This window comes from Rattus rattus, chromosome 2 (assembly GCF_011064425.1).
Source record: "Rattus rattus isolate New Zealand chromosome 2, Rrattus_CSIRO_v1, whole genome shotgun sequence".
NCBI classification, from domain to species: domain Eukaryota; kingdom Metazoa; phylum Chordata; class Mammalia; order Rodentia; family Muridae; genus Rattus; species Rattus rattus.
The window spans coordinates 34,168,880-34,193,324 of record NC_046155.1 but is presented as its reverse complement, the minus strand read 5'-3'; the positions used below and the strand labels follow the sequence as shown (position 1 = coordinate 34,193,324).

At 43.7% G+C, this 24,445-nt stretch overlaps 1 protein-coding gene across 2 annotated transcripts in view; it reads left to right on the top strand.

Annotated features, from left to right (window-relative positions):
• Positions 1–22,454, top strand: part of LOC116891105 (interferon-induced protein with tetratricopeptide repeats 1-like) — a 92,587-nt gene extending 70,133 nt beyond the window's left edge. Inside the window, exons 2-3 of one of the 2 annotated variants that reach the window (XR_004386817.1) lie at positions 15,827–15,936; positions 22,317–22,454. The gene's annotated coding sequence lies outside the window, so the exon portion shown is untranslated. The remainder of the gene's footprint in view (positions 1–15,826; positions 15,937–22,316) is intronic. The other variant, XR_004386816.1, reaches the window with a different exon arrangement.
• The last annotated feature ends 1,991 nt before the right edge of the window (positions 22,455–24,445 follow it).

The following is a 24,445-nucleotide window of genomic DNA, read 5'->3' as shown; positions in this document are numbered from 1 at the left end:
TTGGGATGGTGAGGATACAGTAGCTGATCTAGTGGCAAGGTAAGTGTGACTTTATGGGGTTGATGACGAGTAGACAGTGAGGGATGACCAACCAACTGACTTCAGTTTTTAGAAAAAACATCATTCAATGAAAGTGCTGATTGTTCTGACTGCTACAAATATTTTGTCTTTTCCTGAGGAAGATACACCTTGGGCTGCTCTAGTCTCAGCTGGCTTGAAAGGGTAGACTCAGAATGAGGAAAACCATTTTGAGGAATTACCTCAGCTGGACATGGTGCGATGAAAGCTTTTCCCCACTGTGGCCAGCAACTAAGTAGCATCAGCAGCCCATGGAAGCATGGGCAAGAAAAGTTCTCAGGCCCATCCTCAATGAAAAAGTTACTTGTTAATAATCCCTCCAGATTATTACAATGCACGCATAAGTATACAAGCCATCTGATATATTGAATGTGAATGAAAAATACTTCTTACCCATTAAAATGTTTGTTCTTAAACCATTTCTCAAGACTTCTAAAGAAATTGACCCTCTTTTTTCCTTGGGTCTATGTAAACAGTCCCACTGATGTCTTGTTCACCTAAATGTGTGCGGGGGTTAGACAGTCCAGTCCTATTCATGCTGGCTGGGAAAGGGTTGAGTTTCCAGATGTGTTCTCTAGATCACATCATGGTCAATCTATGAAAGTGGAGTCTTACCTGCTCTATTTCCTTCTGTGCTCACTGGCAAATTAGTATGTTTAAAGCGATCTTCCAAGTGAACTTCGACAATTTGCGTAGGCAGTAAACCAGCTTTGCATTTTTATTTTCTTCCCCAGAACTTAACTATTGTTTTATTAAATGTCTCTTCCAAAGGAGCCATGAAACTTGACTTTTTTTCACATCTTACTTTGAACAACAGTTCTTAAATGTTTTAACCTCCCTTGTAGCCCACCACCTACCAGAGATAGTGGAAAAGAAAAGGATACAGGGGAAGTGGACCTGTTTAGAAAGGTTCCTTGGAGCAACTCACATCTGTGTCATCTGGAAATCGGCAGTTTAGTTCACAGGTCAGCAGTGGTGGCTCGATCCACTCACAAACGCTTCACAGATACACCAGCAGTCCAGTTCCTTAGTCGGGCTAGCAATAGTGGTGACTCAACCTAGCAGAGATAGCCAGGTGCCAGCCTCTGCTCAAGTGAGCAGGAGAGACTAGGACAAATGCCAGGAAAAGCTCTGTCACTCCTTCGAGTCCTATTTATATCCTCAAATATCGTGTATCCTCCATGTAACATGCCTCCAATCAGCCCAAGTCCATGGAGTCCCTACAAATGCAGCTCAATTACGCAAAGTAAGGAGGACCAATACATGCATGTTAGCAAAGAATCCTTCATCACATGTCCTTTCACATGTTTGCTTTAGCGAACATCTTCTCTTCTGTGTCTTCTTTCATGAGTCTACCTTAGCGTTCCACATCTGTGTCCACTTTAACTTCCTGTGTTTGCCCCAGTAAAACACAATCCCACCAACTTTCCATAGAACCCTGAAGTTTCCACTTCAGGGCCATGTCTCAAAGACTTGGTTGCCAGCTGATAGTGCTAATGGGTCCAAGAGAAGGAAATCAGGTCATTGATGACATGCCTTTAAAAGGTATTTTTGGGGGCTGGAGAGATGGCTCAGCAGCTAAGAGCACTGGCTGTTCTTCCAAGAGGACATGGCACCTACATGACAGCTCACAAATGTCTCTAATTCCTGTCCCAAGGGATCTGACATCCTCCTACTGACAAATATACAATCAAAACACCAACATACGTCAAATAAAAGTAAGTTATTTAAAAGGGATTTTGGGGATAGGAGACTCTTCCTGTCTTATTCTTTACTTTCTGGTCATCAAGTGGCAAGATCTTCCTCTGCCCTGTACTCTCCACTATAACGTGTTTGCTATAATGAGTTACCATCTCTAATGCTAGGAGCCAAGGTAAATATTTTCTCCCTTTAAGTTGGTTGCCTTGGGTATTTTGTTAACGACCATAGACATTGAATTAACACAGAAATAAACTTGACATCATTTCTTTTTGCTGTGGTTCAAATGTGTCACCTGAAGTTCATGTTAGAAACTTGATTTGCATATGCCAATGTAGTGAAGAGGTGTCTGGTGGGAGATGGGGTGTTGAGGCATAGGAGCCAATGACCAAGAATAAATGAATTAATACTGTTTCCATGGAAGGAGGTCTGCTGGTACAGTAGTTGCTTCTGTCTCTCTCTCAACCTCTTTGCTCTCTCACCTTGAGATTCCTTGCCAGGAGTGCTCTTGACGGCTGCACTCCCTCCATATCCTATATCCCAGCCTTGTTAACTGTGAAGAAATAAATTTCTATGCATTATGTGTGATCTAGTCCATGGCATTCCCATATAAAAGAAAGGAAGACTAAGTAAGTTCTTTTTTTAGACATTAAAAAAAAGTGTATATTTTTAGTATGGTGGGTGCCATTGAAGGCCAGAAAAAGGCATTGGTTCCTCTGGAACTGACATTATAATTGGTAGTAATCCCAATGTGGGAGATACAAACAAAACCCTGGTCCTCTGTAACAACAGCAAGCACTCTTAGCCAAGAAGCCATTTCTCAAGCCTACTAAGAAACTCCTTAAGAGTAAATTTTGAGATTGCAGTTGGGCAGTCTTTGACTGGGAACTTGATACAACTAAATGACTTTTCCATAGTCCTAAGCAGAAGAGAAACTTAGAAATAAATTCAAGTTGGGAAAATTGACTTCTGTCCCTGATAGAACACTAAGAGTGTTTGTTTTATTCATTCATTCATTCGTTCATTCATTCATTCATTCACCATCCATTCATATAGTAAATGAATGCTTAATGAGTACAGTGTGCTAGGCACTTTGCAGTTGCTTTCTACACACTTGCAATGTATCAGTGCACAATGTCCCTGACTTCATGGATTCTACAATCTACGAGGAAAACAAGACAACACACAGGAATGTTATGGACTGAATTATTGTCCCATTTTTCTCCAGAAATTTCACACACTGATTGTTTAGCCCCACTTGTATGCAAGGATGTGCAATAAAGAAACTGTTGACATCACCGCTCCATGATGTGGTTAAAGATTTTCCTGTAGGAGAGAGTGTTGTTGTAAAAATATAAAAATAAAAAAGTATCGGTGTCTTTTACCCCGCTAGCTCTGCACCGCGGTGTCCCAAGATATCTGCTAGATATCTTGGCGGAAACACATCCCAGCCGCACACTTTCCTACACTCAAACCCTCACATAAAAGAACACACAACACAATAATCTTTGACCCAATTGGTAAGATATAATTGCCCACTTAAACATACAAAGCCCGGTACCATCCATCCCTTAAGAACATTGATAACAACCTGTAAATATACAGAGCAGAATCTTAACATCACCTGCCATGGCTTCTCCCCTCTCTCCGTCTCCTCTCTCCTCCTCTCTCCCTTAGTCTCTTCCTCTCCCTTCAAACTTCTCTCCCACCCATCCTTCCTTCTCCTCCAATGACAGGCCTCCTTCTATCGTTTACCTGCCCCTCACCTGTACTTTACAAATTCAATGGAGAGGTGGTTCTGTTGAAGTCACCTGAGTTCTGAGTACGTGACTAGGCAGCTGTCCTTGGGGCAGTGGAATTAGCATGAGAATACAGATAACTTCTGGGCAAACCACAACAAGAGAGAGAGAGATTTGGGGTGGGGGGGGGGGAGTCTGGAAGAATGCAGAGCAAAGAGAAAAAAGTAGATTGCCTATGGCTAGCATTCAGGAAATGGGGAAATGGGAGAGAAAAGTGGAGATGGTGAGATACAGCACAGTAAGAGAGGCAAGAGACAGCAGTAAGTAGCTAGCAAGAGGATAGATAGATAGACAGTTGCCATGGATAGCCACATGTCCCTTCTGCCAGAGGTAAGGGAAATGACTCCTTTTGACAGATGGGAATTGAATTGGTTCACAAGTTCCTGGGCAATTCTGTGCTTTATCTAATCACCAGAAATCCTCCTGTAGTCCAAGTCGTGCTCATTTCTTGGAACATGAACTGCCTTTTGGAATTTAGACAACTGGAGTTTCCTTTGGAACTGCCTGACACCCACGTAACTTAGATTGGAATATAATGCTCGACTAAGTGATTGAGATTAGATAAGGTTAAGACACCAAAAGGGAAACTGTAATCCAGAAAATAAAAAATGGCAACAAATTTGACAAGAATGGTTTGGATGGCTAAAAGTGTCCTAGTTAAGAAAATTATAATGTGAACAGGTAGTTTAAAAATCTAACAACCCACGTTAATGCAAGAAATGCCTACTGTACAGATAATATTTTCATGCTACTTAAAACGATGGAGTGACAGGTTTTTTAAAAACCCAGTGACATCAAATATGTGGCAAATGAGAGACTTTCACAAAAGGGTGTGCAATGCAGACCTCGTAGGGCATAGTGGTAAGACAGGGTGCGAGCTTTGACATAAAAATTTGATTCTTAGGATTGAGTAGATTAAATATTCAGTTAGAGGTGCGTGCGTGTGGTGTGTGTGTGTGTGTGTGTGTGTGTGTGTGTGTGTGTGTGTGTGTGTGTGTGTGCAACACAGTCCTGCTTTGTAGCCAAGGTTGGTTAAAAACTCACTATATAAGTTAAATATGGGTCTCAATCCTTCTGCCTTAGCATCTAGAGAGCCAGGTTTGAGCCAATTTGCCCAACTTGGATTGGTCTTTTGATATCTCAGTATGACTAGGGAACAGTTTCCAGTTACTCATGCAAACATTAATCTCGGGATTGCTACCCAGACACCTTTTACACTTGATTAAAGTCTGTGTAGTTAGCTTTAAGTAGGAAAGAGTATCCCTGCTGATCTGCCTGAGCTCAAGCAATGAATAGAGAAGGTTTAAGAGTAAGAGCCTCCCTGAAGAAGACCCTGTGGACAGCAGATGCCCTGCTGCAGGTGTATGTGTAAGTGTGCATTTATGCATGTGTGCTTGTGTGTGTGCATGTGTGTGTGCATCTATGCATGTATGTTAGGGCAGACTATGTGTTAGAGAATCTATAAATAATAGCTAATTCTTAAAAGATCAGGAACCACCAATAGAGTGGCATTGTTTAAAGGCAGAGCAATAAGGAACGAAAGAGTCACTGAGCCAGTTTTTCGGCGTGTGCCTGTCTTCGGGGACTAGGGAATCAGGTCAGATGGTGCCGGGATTCTGCTGTCCCACCTACCTCGAAGCTGACTGGTTTTGACAAATGTTTTGACTGATTTGTAGCAAATATTTGAGTTAGCTACAAAATGAGTCTGTTCCGGAAGAGTAGAAAAGAAGTAATAGAGGAAAGAAGAAAACAAGAGAAGGAAGAAGAAAAGGAACCAGGAAACGGATGGAAGAAATGGAAAGATGGACAAAGCAAGTGGAAAGAGATGAACTGTGGGATGTTCCTATGTGGCAACTATTAGGTCCAAGCACCCCCAAAGGGCAGACTGGCTAACCTGATCTTGGATGAAAGTCTTGACTCCATTCAAGCTGAACTGGCAGAGATAAAACCTCATGGACAGCATTCCACAGCATTCCTTTTCCTGTCTGTCAAAAGGAGTCACTTTTAGTATCTCCTGTTTCCCTTGGCCAAGGGGACATCTGGCTCTCTGTTAGCTACACCTATGTTTATATATCAAAGTCCATGCTAATCTCCAGACTCCTCTGGTCCCTACTAACATACACCTCACTAATATCAAAGCCCCTAAGTCTCCTGGCCCTTCTTACCTCTTCCACTATGCTGTCCCAGGCTGTCCCAGAGTACAGCTCACTCCCCCCTGCACTGTCTCTGCTCTCTTACAATGGCAAGGTTTTTCTCTTTGGATTTAACAGCAATGTCATTGTGATGTTCATGTCATTAAAATTAGGAGTAAGGGAAAGTTTAATGCATCATTTAACAGAAAGATTAAAAAGATTGAAAAAATATTTCCTAAAAAAAAATGATTATTTTGGTTGTGGATGATGATACAAGAGCAATATAAATTCTTCTTTATGCTCATGTTTAGTTTTTAAGTTTTTCTTTTAGTGTACTAATGTTTTTTTGTTTTTTTTTTTACCACGAAGAAAGTCTTCAATGAATCTAGTTTCTTTTCTTTTCTTTTTTTTAAAGACCGCTGAGGATTAAGAACAAACTAGCAAGAAGTAGATGCGGGTGGACACATTTGGCGCCACCTGATGGAGCCAGGCTTCTCTGGCTTTGGGAGTTTCAGGATAGATTCTGACTTGTCAATGCACTGTGCTACAGGTTGATGTCATTATGCAGGTGAAGGCAGACACAAGATGAAACGAGGCCTGTCATTGAATGAGAAGGAAGGGACGCGGGAACAGACGTTTTAGAAGGAGAGGGAGAAGCAGAAGACGAGGGAGAAGCAACATGGAGGTAGACGTAAACCACCCACACCATGCGTCTCTGCATAGAAGCAGGTTATGAATATTTCTTTTTTTTTTTTTTCTTTTTTTCGGGGCTGGGGACCGAACCCAGGACCTTGCGCTTCCTAGGCAAGCGCTCTACCACTGAGCCAAATCCCCAACCCCATGAATATTTCTTAAGGGATGGATTTCTATAGGTCAATTCAGCTTATCTAGGTGGGCGGTTTATATCCTTATCAATTGGTTGTGAGTTTATGGTGAAGATGTATTGTGGACTGAGAATTTAACATATAAATCTGATTGATAAATTGCAGTTTATTGAGTCATGATTTCACCGGGTTGTTGCTGCCCAGGAGACGGTTGCTGGGCAGAATCCGTAACAGGAAGCCATGATAGGCCAGCCCCATACTGGACTTCTAGAGCCCTGATTTTACTGGGTAGCTGGAACCAGAGAGTTCGTGGCTAGCAGAGAGCCCCCGGGAGAGGTATTAACCAGAGATAAATTACGGTTAGTTCCATTTGGCCCCACGGGTGCCGGAACTAGCTCTAGAGACTAGCGTGGCAAGGTGCCACGCTGGAACAGCTCGTGGACCGCCTGGGTCAGAGAGTACTTGGGGGCAGCGTGGAACCGCTGAGATAAAAGTACTTCACAGTGCCATGGGGGCCCCAAAGGTGCCAGTGCTCTGCCACTTTTTAAATATTTACGGTAGCACTGTGCATCTTTACAGAAGAATTATCTATGTCCAACTAAGAGTGCATTAACAATTTGTGCTACCTTTAAATAATGTACCTTTGCATTTCAAATAACTTTAAAATGCAAACAAAGGAAAAAATAAGAGCTTGTAAGACTATGTCTGCCTAGCTTATATTCTTAACTGATGAAAAGTATGGGGCTACCACAGAGTGAAAAAGAGGTGCCCTTTTCCCTGGGCTCACCTCAGCCACGGTTCTCTTCATTCAGACCACCTATGGTTGAGATTCTACTTGTGTCTATTGCAGAAAGCCTGTGTGACTCCGAAAATGCCTGGGAACTTAAATACAGCTGAATTAAAAGCAGAAACTTTCTACTCTCCATTAAAACACGTCAAGCATTTAAGCAGATATCAAAATCCAGCACTCTTGAAAAAAAAAATGAGGTTATCAAAGATACTAAATCCAATTTCAAAGAAGAATCAATTCAAGAAAAAACAGTGACATAGGCTTACTAGTGGTCGCAGGCTGGAAGCTGCCCTGTTCTCCTCCACTGTCAAGGCAGATTTGCTCCTCAGAAAGCTACCTAAGCTGACTGTAGATTCTGGAGCGAAGGAAGCATGGGGCTGTTGATAAAAAGCAACTACACATGCAATTCCAATATGAAGTAGAAAATTATCTTGCCAAAAGCAAAATAAATAAATAAATAAATAACCTTCCAGCCTCGTTGGCTTCCTGTTGAAGGAAAAGGATGCCTCAGGAGCCTTGCGCTTCCTGTTTTTGAACTCAACCAGAACTGAACGTTTTGCAGGAAGTATGGGTAAGCAAATTTAAAGGAAGGAAAATATAACTAGAAGGAGGATCAGAAGTGTAACACCAGAGAACTAGACTTAAAGATGGCTGCTTGATACAGACGTCAGGAGAACGGTTGTCAACACTAATATTAATAATACCTGGGGGGAGGGCGGTAATGGGGGGAGGATGGGGAGGGGAACACCCATAGCGAAGGGGAGGGGAAGGGGCTAGGGGGATGTTGGCCCGGAAACCGGGAAAGGGAATAACAATCGAAATGTAAATAAGAAATACCCAAGTTAATAAAGATGAAAAATATTAATAGTACCTAATTTGTTGTATATGACAATCACATGAGATAGGGCATTTACCAGAAGTAAAGGAGAAGACTTGTTGGGGGCACAGAAGTCCTTGTGTCCACAGATCACTAGGACACCTGTTTCCCCACCCAGAAGTTTGGGAGTAGATTTTGTTCAGAACCTGGTAACTTTTTGCTTTCTGTTGGGGCAGACTCCACCCACCTGTTGCTATAGAAGCAGACATCACCCACAGTCCCCAGAATGATTGTCCAGACTCTTTCCTCCCTAGGCCGTTACCCATCCTTGAGGGAGACACCACTTGTATATTATAGCCCGATGACTTCTGTGCTGAGTCCACACTATATTCTAGTCCTTTTAGTTGTATAACCCACTGTCATGGTCATGTGTGTTGTGCTTTATAAAATGTGGTATGATGTGATGAGGTGAGAGGGAGGCCTTGGTGGGCCCTTCCAAGGTGTCCCCCTGAACCATCAAGACGGGCTTACTATAAAAGGAAGTTTATTTGGGACCTAGAGGAGGGAATAGTGGCTGTGGGGTGGGGGGGGCAGAGAAGGACAGAAATCAAGGAAAGAGAAAGAGAAAAAGAAGGGAAGAGGCCAGCAGGGACAAGTAGGGAAGAAAGAGAAGAGAAATGTGTAGGTGGGAGAGAGGGGAAAGATAGAAAGAAAGAGAGGAAAGAGGGAGAGGGAGAGAGAGGGAGGGGGAGAGAGAAGCTGAACAGTCCTTTTCTTTCCTCCATCTTTATTAACTTGGGTATTTCTTATTTACATTTCAATTGTTATTCCCTTTCCGGGTTTCCAGGCCAATATCCCCCTAACTCCTCCCCTCCCCTTCTATATGGGTGGTCCCCTCCCCATCCTCCCCCCTTTACCGCCCTCCCCCCAACAATCTCATTCACTGGGGGTTCAGTCTTGGCAGGACCCAGGGCTTCCCCTTCCACTGGTGCCCCTACTAGGCTATTCATTGCTACCTATGAGGTTGGAGCCCAGGGTCAGTCCATGTATAGTCTTTGGGTAGTGGCTTAGTCCCTGGAAGCTCTGGTTGGTTGGCATTGTTGTTCATGTGGGGTCTCAAGCTCCTTCAAGCTCTTTCAGTTCTTTCTCTGAATCCTTTAATGAGGGTCCTGTTCTCAGTTCAGTTTGCTGCTGGCATTCACCTATGTATTTGCCATATTCTGGCTGTGTCTCTCAGAGAGATCTACATCTGTTCCTGTCAGCCTGCACTTCTTTGCTTCATCCATCTTATCTAATTGGGTGGCTGTATATGTATGGGCCACATGTGGGGCAGGCTCTGAATGGGCGTTCCTTCAGCCTCTGTTCTAAACTTTGCCTCCCTATTCCCTCCCAAAGGTATTCTAGTTCCCCTTTTAAAGGAGGAGTAAAGCATTCGCATTTTGGTCATCCTTATTGAGTTTCATGTGTTCTGTGCAGTCCTTCTTACAGGGAGAGCCAGGCTCCTACATGACTGTTGCTGATAACCCTTGGGCAGAGCTTAAAGGAGTTTCTAACTAGTCACACCTTAAACTTTATTGTGCACCTAGGTTAGAATGATTGCTGCCAGGAACCCTTTTCCTAATTTATACTTGTTAGATTTCAAATCTCGGACAATGGGCGTGGTACCTATTTAACAGATCAATGGGGACTCCCTGCAATCCCTTGGTCCTTACCTAGCCCTCCTGGCTGGCATACTCCACTCCCTACCCTGAACTCTCCAGTCCAGGGTTAGAGCTTCCCTTCTCCTAATTGCCCTTCTGTCTATAGTCCATCCATATTAGTTACCCACTCTCTTTGCACCTTTGGGTCTCCTGACTGCTGCACCTGGTCACCCTCTCTCCCCTTTCTTCCCCCACCCCCTCTCCTCACCTGGCTCAGGGTCATGTCTACTCTGGATTCTCCCAGATGCCCCTGCCTCTGGATATGCTCTCCCACATATCTATAATAAACTTTCATCTCCACCATATCATGTGCTTTTCCATTCATTCATTCATTCATTCATTCATTCATCCATTCAATGCCAAACCTAGAACCAGACACGTCTTTCCCTTTCGTATTTTTTTCATTCAGTAGCATGTTTTAAGTATGATGACAGTGAACTGCCTTTCCTTCAGTGCCCTGACGTTTGATCCAGATTGATGAAGTCAATCTGACGTGGGTTCTCATTCTTATCTCTTGGTGCTGTTCGCTCCAGTGTGACACCTGTAAGATCCAGAGAGCTTACGCATGTTTAAGGAGGGAAGATGACCTAAACCACATGTGTTTAGCTTTTTCACTCACCCCTGTGTAACCGTGTACCTGTGGAGGATGTATTTTAAGGTCCCAGTGGGTTTCCATCGACGTATAAGACCTTGGATGACACTTAACTTTACATACTTTTTTTCTATATATACATACATGTATTTTTGTGCTTTTTTGGCACTATTGCACTCTGGTGATGTTCTTAAGGAAAATAAGGATTATTTAAACGCAAACTATGATATATAATGATCAACTTGACGAGCTCAAGTGTTTAGCTAGAAGCTAGCATGTATGGCAATGGTTGTGCTTGACACAGGGAGATCTATGTCTCGGGTGGGACAGTGGGATGGCAGCTCTTGGTTTGCTTTTCATTCGACTTAAAATGCCGCTTGGGTGCACGGTTCAATGGGCTAAATTGCTGATATTTTGAATTTTTGATTTACCATTTTTTTGGTTGCAACTGACTTCAGATAACTGAATCCGTGGACAAATGAAACTGTCACACGACTCCTCAATCCTTGGCTTCTCTTAATGCCAGAATGCAGCGTTAAGCTGTCTTGTCACTACTAGGAATACCGGGCCACTTGGTTACTCAGTGGGTGTTCCTAACTTTGACCCAGGTTAAACTGTCAATCTTGTTCCTTCCTGGGGCCAGGAGTGGAGGGGAGGGTGAGGGGAGGATGGGGAGTGGCGAGTGGTTTGGTGAGTTGTAAACTTCTATTTTCCCATTTTTTTCCTCAGGATATGGATAGATTTCTCCATCAGTTGTATATCATCTTTTTGGGCGTAAAGTCCTGGAATACAGCCTAAGGCGGTCGTTGTGTTAGAATGGTGGCTCGTCAGTTACACAGGAGAGGTTTATTAGGGGAGAAAAGGACGAAGAGGGGGTGACAAAGAAGAAAAAGGAAAGAAGGTTGGGAATGCTCTGCCTTTTATTTGGGCCATGACATAATCACACCCACAGCTACACACAGGTAAGGGCAGGCAGGTGAATGCTGGGAATGTATGTGGTTGCCATGGCAATGGCACGTATGGGTAAAGTCATCTCTGGATTGGAGGCTATAAGCTCTGATGCCAACAGTTAATCCCCCCTCACCACAACTACTCCCCAGCCCCCCACACCCCCACAATCTTCTATTTTATACTTTATATAGAAAATATGTATTTTAATTATATAGTATGCAGATATAATTAGTCTGTAAATATTTACAGGAAGGTAAGATTACAAACTCATTTAAATATCATTTAAAATTACAAGTATTCATATTAGTTATACCACTTATTTAAGTATATATTTTATATGCAGAGAAATATAATTGCCATATGTTAAGTAATATATTAGATACTATAAATAAAATGTGTGCACACAGTATATATTTCATTTGTGTTTGTTATTATTGCTTTAACCCTAGCTTAAGAGTGCATTATTCAAAATTTCCTTATATTTTATTCATTATATATTTATTTTCCCAAAGCCTAAATGATTCCTTGAAGCTTCTCTTAAAATTGTAACAATTAGGGCTATTATCAAGTGTCCCAGCTATGAAGTAAAATATACCTATCTTCTCTCTGTGTGTCCTTGTGATCTCTGCCTCTGCTTCCTGTCACCCCCGTTACAAGGATTGCATGAGATTTAACTGAGAGAAGCTAGGATGGCAATATTAGTCGGGGCTTCCGTCAGAGCTCTCTGAAGTTAAAAGTCTGATGTTTTGTTTTGTTTTTTCTTTCTTTTCTTAATGGATATTTTTTATTTACATTTCAAATGTTATTCCCTTTCTAGGTTTCCCATCCAAAAGCCCCGTATCCCATCATGTTCCTCCTTCTATAAGGATGTTCCCGCTCCCCAAACACTCCTCCTTCCTGCCTCCCCTCCCTGACTTCCCCTACACTGGGGGGTCCAGCCTTGGCAGGACCAAGGGCTTCTCCTCCTATTGGTACCCAACAAAGCCATCCTTTGCTACATATGCAGCTGAAGCCATGGGTCTGTCCATGGCTTTGGATGATGGTTTAGTCCTTGGGAGCTCTGGTTAGTTGATACTGTTGTTCTTATGGGGCTACAAACCCCTTCAGCTCTTTCAATCCTTTCTCTAACTCCTCCAATGGGGATCCCATTCTCAGTTCAATGGTTGGCTGCAAGTGGCTGCCTCTGTATTTGTCATGCTCTGGCAGAGCCTCTCAGGAGACAGCTATATCAGGCTTCTGTCTGCATGCACTTCTTGGCGTCAGCAATATTGTCTGGGTTTGGTGGCTGTATGTATTTGGGCTACATCCCCAGGTGGGACAGTCTCTGGATGGGCATTCCTTCAGTCTCTGCCCAAACTATGAATATTTTTGTTCCTCCTTTTAAGAAGGACTGAAGCATCCCCATTTTTGTTGTCCTTCTTCTTGAGGTTCATGTGGTATGGATTGTATCTTGGGTAATTCGAGCTTTGGGGGAATATCCAATATCAGTGAATGCATACTAAGTGTGTTTTTCTGTGATTGGGTTACCTCACTCAGGATGATATTTTCTAGTTTAATCCATTTGCCTCTGAATTTCATGAAGTCATTGTTTTTGATAGCTGAGTAATATTCCATTGTGTAGATGTACCACATTTTCTGTATCCATTCCTCTGTTGAAGGGCATCTCTGTTCTTTCCAGCTTCTGGCTATTATAAATAAGGCTGCGATGAACATAGTGGAGCACATGTCTTTGTTATATGTTGGGGCATCTTGTGGGTATATGCCCAAGAGAGGTATAGCTGGATCCTCAGGTAGTTCAATGTCCAATTTTCTGAGGAACCACCAGATTGATTTCCAGAGTGGTTGTATCAGTCTGCAATCCCACCAACAATGGAGGAGTGTTCCTCTTTCTCCACATCCTCGCCAGCATCTGCTGTCACCTGAGTTTTTGATCTTAGCCATTCACACTGGTGTGAGGTGAAATCTCAGGGTTGTTTTGATTTGCATTTTCCTGATGACTAAGGATGTTGAACATTTCTTTACGTACTTCTTAGCCATTCGATATTCCTCAGCTGAGAATTCTTTGTTAAGTTCTGTACCCCAATTTTTAATAGGGTTATTTGGCTCTTTGGAGTCTAAAATCTTGAGTTCTTTGTATATATTGGATATTAGCCCTCTACTGGATGTAGGATTGGTAAAGATCTTTCCCCACTCTGTTGGTTGCTGATTTGTCCTAATGACAGTGTCCTTTGCCTTACAGAAGCTTTGTAATTTTATGAGGTTCCATTTGTCAATTCTTGATCTTAGAATATAAAGCATTGGTGTCCTGTTGAGGAAATTTTCCCCAGTGCCCATGTGTTCGAGGCTCTTCCCCACTTTCCTTCTATTAGTTGAGTGTATCTGGTTTGATGTGGAGGTCCTTGATCCACTTAGACTTAACCTTTGTACAGGGCGATAAAAATGGATCCATTTGCATTCTTCTACATGCTGACCTCCAGTTGAACCAGCACCATTTGTTGAAAATGCTATCTTTTTTTCCTAATGTTGAGTCCTGTCTCCAAGCTCGTTTCCAGACATTCTGGGAGTGGCTGAAACCTCAGCTATTCTGTGACAATAACTTTTTGAGTCATGCCAACTATGGACAGGATTGGTCTGATAACTTTTTCAGCCCAGGAATGACCATCAGAACGGAGAAATGAAACCAACCTTTTACTGTACACACTTCCTGAAAGAAAATACTTTGTGGCCAAAATTGCTCTCTCTGGCTATGACCCTCACTGATCTCCCTACGGCTCTCCCCCCACTTCAAGTCTGATTCACACACACAAAGGAAACAGAAACTCAAGAGCCAGGGTGTTAAGTAGAGTCTTCAGCATGGCTGCATAGCATCTCCTGTGCCTGCCATTTGTGTAGCATTCTGCTGCCAGATTACCTACCTAGTGAGAAGGAGCCTGAGAGGCTCTGTAAAGCAAACACAGAAACAAGGGAAACATGTCCCCGTTAGAATAGGAGGGGTGGGGACATTATTTCTGTAAAACTGAACAAAATATATTCAAACTGTAGATGGTACTTTGTTTTCCTCGGAGGCAAATGAGTGAAACTGGACACTTGCATGGGTGTGGTACGTCATACACACGCACTCCCAAAGTCTGGGGAGGCTACAGCAGGAGGCTTGTGAGTTTGTGAGCAACGAGGCTACGTGGTGAAACTCTGTCTTACAGGAACGAACACTAAACAAGACACCTTACTGCCACCACCGAACTCTAAACCCAACCATGGCCAAAAGAAACTGTTTCACATAGCTTCTTTAACATGTAGATAATTGCTCCCTCCCCCACCCCCATCTTTCTATTTTTCTGAAAGATTGGGGAGAGATCTTACACACCCATATTCACCTTCTGTCCATTCACCTTTCTTTGAGGACTCATCCTTATCCATTTCCAAATTCACTAATTATGTATTCATCAGATCAACATTTATTGAATTCTGACCTCATTTTAGACAGTGTTCTACATCTAGAAAACTCTGGTAATACTTGAAGTGCAAATAAAGATAGGGGACACTTTTTAATCTTGTGAAAGGAATGATGTAATTAAGGGTAAATATTTCTAGAGGGCAGACAGGAGATAAGGACGGAATTGAACTCATATCAGCTAAAGGTCGAACCACAAAGTGTTCCAACTGACGTGGATAAACAAAGACAGTCAGAAGCCTTATTCTCGGGCTTTCTTCATCTTCCAGCCAGGAACCCCATCATAACCAGTTGTTGCAGCTTATACATGATTTGTTCTCCAAAGACTCCAGTATTGCTAGCTGTGAAGCTGGTCCTTCAAAGTATAAGGCGAGGGTGCACTGAGGACACTGAATAACTCCAGTGAAAAAGAAATTTTATTCAAACTGTCAAGGCCATCTAGGGGAGATGGGGTGGGGACAGAGAGAGAATCAGATGTAGGAGAGAAAGAAAAAAAAAACCTCATTGGGGCTGGGAGTCTGGGGGAAGCCTTAAACTGGGACAGCCTGGAAATGGTGTGGCTGGGGAGGGAACTAGAAGAGCCCTGTGGTTTTGGTGTCTACCATAGATAAAATGAGGCCTCATCAGCCAGAGGTAAGGGGAGATGGGGAAGTGGATCTTCCTGGCAGAAAGGAACAATTTGCACAGCTCTCTGAGAGTGATCTCTAACCTACCCACCAGCAACTCTTCTTCTGTGTCCTTGTCTCCTTGTCTAGCCCCAGCTGAGCCCAGGATGTCATCTTAGACATAGTCAGTTGTGCTTGGGATTATTCTTCGAACCTAACAAAAAACGTCATTGGAACCTATGTACTAGATTCATCAGTTGGTGGACTCATAACTTGATAGAATGATTGCAGATTGGTGGAAACCAGAACCATTTTTTGAAGGAAGTGGGCCACTGGAGAGGGATCGTTGTTCTCAGACCCGTCTCTTCCTCTTTCATACTTCCTGTCAGCCACAGGTGAGCAGTTTCCACCTGTCATGTCCTTCCACTGGGAACTTCTGCCTTGCCGTAAGCTTGAATTCGGTGGTACCAGGCAACAGTGGATTGGGATCTCTGCAACCGTTAGCCAAAATAAATCCTTTCTCTAGTCACTCTGACCACGCTTTTTGGGGGTGGGGGATGGGAGAATACTAACCAGTGAGAATAGGTTGGGGTAATTCCAGAATGACAATAAATTATCCTCAAAACAAATCTCCCATCAACAGACAAACAAGCCTTCCATGTATTTGCTGTGAGGGATCTTATACAGGGCTGCCTGACTCAGTGTCCTCAAGCAGCAGGTCCTCACCTCTTTTGAACTCCTTGGAACCTTTTAAAAGTCACTCCTTAACGATGAGGCAAGAACTGTTTTGTGTCTTACATCTATTACGTTTACTGATGTTTGTAGTCATTATCTAGTCTCTAGATGCCGGGAAATAGTCTCCAAAGGGATAGAGGCTTGCTTGCATAAGACTGTATCATTGGCTTTACCCGTGGCCCTAGAAATAGGACTAACTCAGCTGAGCAGTGACCTACAGGTGTGTCCAACCTTTGACATGACACTGTCATCTGTAAAGCTCGCGCTCCAGAACTCCACATTATCAACTTACAACCAAAGAAGCCAAAACCAAACTAAATAAGATAAAGAAAAGGAAAGAAACCACCATTTAAAGATGCATATTTGCGGAGTGGCACAAAATGTGACCTCCTCGGCCTGGCAGGCTAGGGAGACCATAAAATACACCCAGGAAAAGCAGACGCAGACCTTGAGTGATAGGCCTTATCAGTCTGAGCAGAAATATCAGCCTTGGCGGCGGCTGTGAGCTTTGATGTGCCGGAGCTAACAAACTGCGCACCCTTGTATGCTGCAATTAACAAGCGGCGAAGATAGGGAAACTCATTGGATTTACTGCTGTGCTGTTGTTACCCCCACGTCACTGTTCTGGGGATGGGTTTTGTGGTTTCTCCCTTTATATACACTGTGCTGAATATTAGACTTTGAGCCTTGATGAGAACACTGTCTTGGCTCCATGTGCCCCCCTCCATCCACCTCCCTCCCCGCCCTTCTCATTTCCAGCCCTCCTCTCAGGTGAGCCCTGCTTGACCTTAAGCGGCTGGATGGCTACAACAAACGCTGACTCAAACTTACACAACTCTAAAGATAAGTACCTTCTTAATGTATCTAAGGGGGCTGGAGCCATGCTTTCACCATGAGGAACACTGGCCACTCTTCTAGAGGATCTATGTTCAATTCCTACTACCCTCATGGCAGCTCACAACTGAAAAGGGGACCTTTTCAGCATTAGGCATGGCCAGGACGCATAGACATATATTAAGATAAAGCACTCCTACACATAAAATAATAATTAAGAAAAATGCACCAGAAGCACCTACCTTTCCTACCTTACAAGTATGGGGTAATTTCAACCTGTCCAGGACCTACATATTTTTAAAATTCTTTATAGCTGGATTCACTTCAGCTCAACATTCTCTACAAAATAAGAGGACAGGTCAAAAGCTCACACTCTGTAATACCATCCGTGCTGTCCGTAGTCACAGAGTAATCTCGGCACATGGCAGAGAGCCTACTGATGAAGCATTGATGTACCCAGGCATAAAATCAAGTCACTTGGTAGCCCTGGCACTGAGAAAGGAAGTAAGATGAACATTTGGGGAAACTCCTATACTTTAAAGGTCTCTAGAGTTGCAGGAATAGCTCCCACGATGTGACAGCCAGGTCAGCGGAAATGAAACTAGAAGGCTAACTTTCTAATTCCCGACCGTCTTTATTACTGCTGTGTAACAGTCAGTGTGGAGAGAAACTGATACCTAGAGGAGTTCCTTCTCATGCGCTTCTAGGAGCCGCCTAAGCAGTTTTTGCAAGGCTCTTCCTTCATTCCTCAGGTTACCAGAGATTAAAGTCCACGTGGTGGGCAGTAAGGCTGACGGAATGGGGAGAGCAAGAACAAGCTGCTCTGTCTCTAGACCAGGTCCCAGGGCAGCTCCGACCGCCCCCAACATCTCCTGCGAGGCTGAACCTCCATCACGGAGCTAAGCACATACCTGGACCAGAGTGTGGAAATGTTAAAGGGCCCAGAGGAATGAGAGGCAGTTGTAGGTCTGCTGCATCAGAGAAGGGAGCAGGGAGGCGAACACAGTGAGTTAGAAACCACAGAAACGCTTGCTCTCTGCTTCCAAGCATAAAGGCAAAATCGAAGGGCATTCTGGGGAACCATTGAGACTAGCCGGATTGATACATGTAGCCCAGTTTGCTCCTGTCCTAACCCAGGCACTGCCCTTCGACCCCTGGGAGTGCCTTCCAAGACAGGATGCCTTTTCACTGTGAAACAGATGTGGAGGAATACAATACATTCTTTATTTCTGGAAGGATGGCCAGAGAAACCAGGCCAGCGCTGCACTCTAATAATAGCAGCAGCCTTCAACAAATTAAAGCCTTTCGCATCTGTGAGTGCTCTCTGAGCGAGAACTCCACGAAGCCGTGTCTCAGCAGTGGCCATCTCTTCTCTCTCTCTCTCTCTCTCTCTCTCTCTCTCTCTCTCTCTCTCTCTCTCTCTCTCTCTCTCATCTGAGCCTGCTGCTCTTCCTTTTGTTCCTGGCCAACGCTCAGCAATCTCTTTACTCTACCAGACATCAGTATCAATAAACAGGATGGTCGGGTAAATCCATGGGTCAAGATTGAAAATCCTAAGGGACAGACATCGGTGGAAAGCACTTTTCAAAACAAATAAATATATTCCTTCATATCAAATCAAGATACTATAAACACGTATCTTGGGCTGTCCAGACATCCAGTACAGAAGACTCTCTCTTTCCTTGACTGGTGTGTTACTTTTCCAGGATTGAGCAGGGCAGAGATGTGAACGTCTCGCTTCGTAGAAGTACCAGACACAAAGGTTCCTCAGGCACCGTAGATAAAGCTGTCCCCAAATGGCTGACAATGATGATAGCCACATATAGTTATCATTTTCTTCTGAGCATTAGAAACTAAGTTTACTAGCACAAGCAATTGAAGGCAACAAATACGCAGGTATTCTTATGGGAAAATGCAAGACCAGAGACAACCCTTTATTCTAGAACCCTTTTCATTTTTAAATCAAATTACATCCCAAAGGAAAAATACTGAACTCTTTTAAACAATGACAAAGCAAACAAACAAAACCAACCCCAAACCCCGTGTTTGTGTTTGTGTGTTTGTGTGTGTACATTTGTGTGTGTGTTTGTGTGTATGTTTGTGTGTGTATGTGTGTATGTGTGTGTTTTTGTGTGTGTTTGTGTGTGTGTGTGTGTGTGTGTGTGTGTTTGTGTGTGTGTGTGTGTGTGTGTGTGTTTATGTGTGTGTGTGTGTGTGTGTGTGTGTGTTTGTGTGTGTATGTGTGTGTGTTTGTGTTTGTGTGTGTTTGTGTTTATGTATTTGTGTGTGTTTGTGTGTGTTTGTGTGTGTTTGTGCTTGTGTGTGTTTGTGTGTGTTTGTGTGTGTGTGTGTGTGTCTGTGTGTGTGTGTGTGTATATGTGTGTGTGTGTGTGTCTGTATGTGTGTGTTTGTGTATGTGTGTATGTGTCTGTCTCTGTGTGTGTCTCTGTATGTGTGTGTTTGTGTATGTGTGTATGTGTCTCTGTGTGTGTGTGTGTGTGTGTGTGTGTGTGTGTGTGTGTGTGTGTGCTTTGCCTAATGGTCCTTAGCATACAGTCATGGGTAGTTTACTAGTCCTCATGTTCTAAGAATCCCAGGAATTTGAACCATGGCCATTATGATGTTCTGGACTCTGTTAAGGGCCAAGTAATAAATCTTTTTCTGGCTGGGTGAGCAACCAGTCCAGACTGCTCTTGCGGCATCAGAGAGCACGTGATCCAATAAAACTTCACTCATAGAAGCAAATAGCAAGCAGTAGCTGGCCTCTGGGTGGACGTTTGTTAACCCTTGTTCTATGACCCTGTGTATTCTTCATGCTCAGAATATCTTGAAGACACGAGGTCCTATCTTCTCCAGCAGGGTCTTTTCAGCCATTGCCTTACTCTTTTGGATAGCACACGTTTCAGGGGACCAAAGTGCTGTAGTTTTTCCTTTTGTTTTCTTGGAGTCTTTGTTGATATTTTACCAAGCACAAGTGCACTTCAGGCTCACGGCCTCCTGAGCTGTAGCTGCTCTGAAGATGTTGACACTGCTTGCTCTCAGCACTCCCAAATACCCTCCTCACACAGTATTAATTACACAAGGACACAAATACTTCTGGTGCCTTCCTCAACTCGGAACGGCGTTCCCCAATTTGAGATTCCCAGTCCATACATCTAGCCTTTACCTCTCTTCTTCCTTTAACAACGTTTTGAATCCGGAAAGTATATTTAAAAAAATGAAAGAGAAAGAAAGAAGAAAGAGATTCCTTGTGTCTGCTCAACAGAGAGGCACTCTTACGTCAGCTGTCATTTTAAAACACCAAACCAGCAAAACACGGGTGGGAGGGGGAGGGGGAGCGGAGAGACCACTGCACACTAACATGTTAATGGACTTCCAGAGTTAAGAGAATGTGGGGCATTAAACAAGTGTCTGTAATTTCCGGTGCACTTCCTTCTCAAATAAAAAACCGGGAACGGAAGGAAAGACAGCTGTTTTTGAAAGCCTTTGAGTGAGCTGAGTTTTGAGTTCTGGATAGAAAAGGGCTCAGGATCCAGAGTCCATCCAGCGCCACTAGTGGGCGGCCCAGGGAAACAAAAGTCGCGTCCAGCCACATTTAAGAGTGATGACCACTTCTAAGTCTCATCTCGGTGTGCCTTGCTGATGAGTAAAAGAGCAGTAACCGCAGATGCTGGGATTTTCCTTTTGGCAGAATGGTGGCTGGTGAAGGGTGTGTGGCCAGTGACTACTGCTTCGGGCGCGGGCTACTGCTCCTCGCAGCCCAGTGTACCTGGTACCCACACTTTGTGGGAGCAACTGCTAGCCGGTTAGGCTACGCATTAAAGATATCTGTGTTCCCTACTTGTTTGCAGCGTTGGTCAGGTGTGTGGCTGGCATACCTGAATCCTTTGGGGGACTCCCCACTGTTTCCTAAAGTGAGCTCCACCTTTCTGGGTCCCCACACCCACTCCGCTCAGCTAAGGGTGGGATTCTTCACTCACCCAGGCAACCTGGCTCATATACTGCTCCCAGCTCCCAGCTAGCTTTGTACCGGGGTGGTACTCCATCATAATGCTGCTTCCTTCTCACTGGGTCCTGCTACTGTCGCCAGAGGGTGCCCTTCTCCACCGCTTTGAACTTTATTATCCCTAGATACTAAATTTGAGAGTTTGCAGCCAAAGTACTTCCGGAATTGGGAGCGAGTTGATTTTATCCGTTCTTCTATGAAGCTCCCCTGAATTATCCAGCCTCTGGGCTTTGGTGATCCAGCCAAGCTCTAGCATAGACTTCTCCTTGTACAATACAAGACCAGACAGGATCCTTTACTGTACTTTCCTATTTTTAATGTTTGCTGACGTTTCTACCTGAAGTGGATTAATTCGCAGACTGTAACATTCTGGACAGCAGAGATGACACCTAGTTGATTCTTACAGGATAGTTCAACTGTTTCCAGCTCTCTAATGGAGCTAGCATCTTAGCAAGAGGCGTTCTCCTGGATTTAATTCTTGGAAGATCCCTGGGATTTAAATTGAAATTCAACTGGCTTAGGAAATGGCTCCGGGGCTTAAATCACTAGACTTTAAGCCCTAGGATCTGAGTTGGGTCATGAGTTCAATCCCAGGGAAAGTAAAAACAAATTCCTGCAAGTGGTCCTCTGACCTGCATGTGTCACCCTTGACTAAATGGATGGATGGATGGATGGATGGATGGATGGATGGATGGATGGATGGATGGATGATAGGTGAATCTAGATAGATAGATAGAATGAAAGATAAATGACATTTAAAGTCCTTTAAAAGAAATGAGGTTCCAAGGCTAAGATGTAGCTCAATGGCAGAGCTCTGGCCCAAGTCACTGGCATCTTTCCCTATAACTGAAAAGGAGATAAGGGATGGGAAGAGAGGGAGAGCTTTAGTAGTGAAATGTCATTCTAACAATCCATCATACTACGCCCTGTTGCCCAGCGGTTATACCCTTTCACATATACTTCTGGTCTTGACAGTTTAATTCCTCTCCTAAACTGAGTCTCCTCCCCGCCTCCCTCCCCATCTCCTTCCCCCTCCCACTCCCCCTCCTGCCTCTTCAAAGGAAAGGAGACATTTTAATCTACCAGTGGTACTTATAGAGAATAGGGAATCACAGTTCCCAGAGGATCCCTTCAGGTCAAAAATGGACCCAGAACTATCTAGAGTTGCTGGTCCCCGGCCTGTAGGAACAGGGGTCAGTATGTGGGAAAGCAGGGGCCTTCCTGTCACTCATAGATCCGGTCCTGTGCGCACAGCTCTTTGGGCTGAAACAACAAGCTGATTTTCTTTTCTGTGCTCTCCACAGAACCATCTCTGCCAACTTGGATGCAAAAGTCTCCTCAGATGGTCCCAGGCTTAGAGTCTGTGGGTTTGGTTTCTCTCTGCACCACCCAGCCTGTCTTCACATCCTTCAGTCCCTCCCAGACCATAGCACCCGCGGCCAACAGTGAGTGTATCTTCTCTGTCATCAAGTATAATGGGATCCAGTAGGGGCTTGTGGGGGAGATCATCAATCACGTTGAACAGAAGGGATACCGCCTTGTGGGTATGAAATTTATGCAGGCTTTTGAGGATCTTCTCAAGGAACACTACGTTGACCTGAAGGATCTTCTCTTCTTTGTAGGATAGTTCTACAGGATCCCTTTCCTGGCAGACAAACCGGATGTTTCCAATCTCATAAGCACAGTTGTAGTTATTGTTCCACGTCCCCCCACCCCACCCCCACAAGCCATTCCTCATGGTTTTAAGAGAGGAATGGAATCACCATACTGTAGGGGAGAGAGTCAGCTTCCCGTCAAGGGTTCTTAATTTCTTTTTCCCCTGTGGTAAACTGTTTAACCCATAGCAAAATACTTTAACATGGGCGATCTCAGGAGACTCTCACTGAAGCAAGAGAGGCAGGAGGTAGTAGGTATATAGGGCTAATGAGAGCAGAAGTAACAAAGTAAGAGGGTAGGTCAGAGGAAAGTCAAATAAAACTGAGGGCAATGGAGTATGGGGAGAATACACTCAAAGTACAGTGATTTGTTCATGAAAATCGCCTTATGTAACCCTGTATAATTCTTTTTAATTAAAATAAGTTTAGTGAGTAGAGAATATATAGAACAAAGCAAAAAGAAAAAAAAACCATTAAGTCCAAGAAAAGGACATGAGAATGATCACCCTTTGAACAAGGTCAATCAGATGCCTAACTAGAGGCCAGGAAGTAAAAGATAAGGCCGGGGTATGTAACTCAGTGGTTAGGAACACTGGCTGCTCTTCCAGAGGACCTGTGCCCATATGGTGGCTCACACCTGTCTGTAACTTCAGTTCTAGGGTCCTGGCGCCCTCTTCTGGACCAGGCAAAACTCATACACGTCATTGAATAATAATTTAAAAAGAGAGATTTAAAAAGTGAAATTAATTTAAAAAGTGAAATTAGGTAACAAGTGGCCCTCAAACTACTAAAATATATCAAATAGATTCGAAGAGATTCAAGCCATAACCAGGAGAAACTTAAAAATCTTTAGTTACCAGGTTTATCACCAGGAAAGCACTCTTTCCCCCTCCCCAACCCAAACACACCATTTAATCTGTCTTCATCCCACACCACTCCAGAGTTACTGATCTTCAGAGCTAGGGTCCAGGTAGGCCCCTAACATTCTTGAGTTACAGCCAGGTATTGTGTTCCTGTTTCTCACTTACAGTACTGAGGACCTTGTGAAGGATAACTGAGAAGGAGCCAAGGGGAAATCAAGTTTTTTGGCCTTGATGTTCTACTGTCTGTTTTGTTCACAAAGAACAGTTCCAGGAAAAACAGAATGAGAGTTGTTACAAAACATTGCGAAGCATTTGCTGGTTGTTCCCAACTGTACCTCAGCTGTCAACAGTAACATATTAGTGCGCCTTATCTTGACTCAATGACTGGGATTGTTCTCTATAGTTAATGGCTTGGCAATTTTGTGTTGTTCCCTTCCTAAAAAGTAATTGTGAAATGAGAAGAAATCCTAGACTCCAGTATATTAGGTTACCTAATGAAATCTGAGCAGAGTTTACAATTGCTTAAATGGAATTTACTAGAACAGTAATGGAAATATGTTTAATATATGAAATCAAGCTGTTGGATCTTTGAATTGGTTTCTTAGACAGTCCTCACCTGAAGACCTACCATTATGTAATCTCTCTGAATGAGGCCTGACTCTTACATAAGCCCCAAAGATGTCAGTCTGCTGGTCTGTGGATCACTCTGCCAAGACTTGTTCAACCCATGGCCCAGGGCAGCCATGAATGTGGCTCAACCCAACATCATGACTTATGTAGAACACAAGGTGTGTGTGTGTGTGTGTGTGTGTGTGTGTGTGTGTGTGTGTGAGAGAGAGAGAGAGAGAGAGAGAGAGAGAGAGAACAGAGATAGAGACAGAGAGACTTTGTTTTTCATAATTTGATTATGTGGTT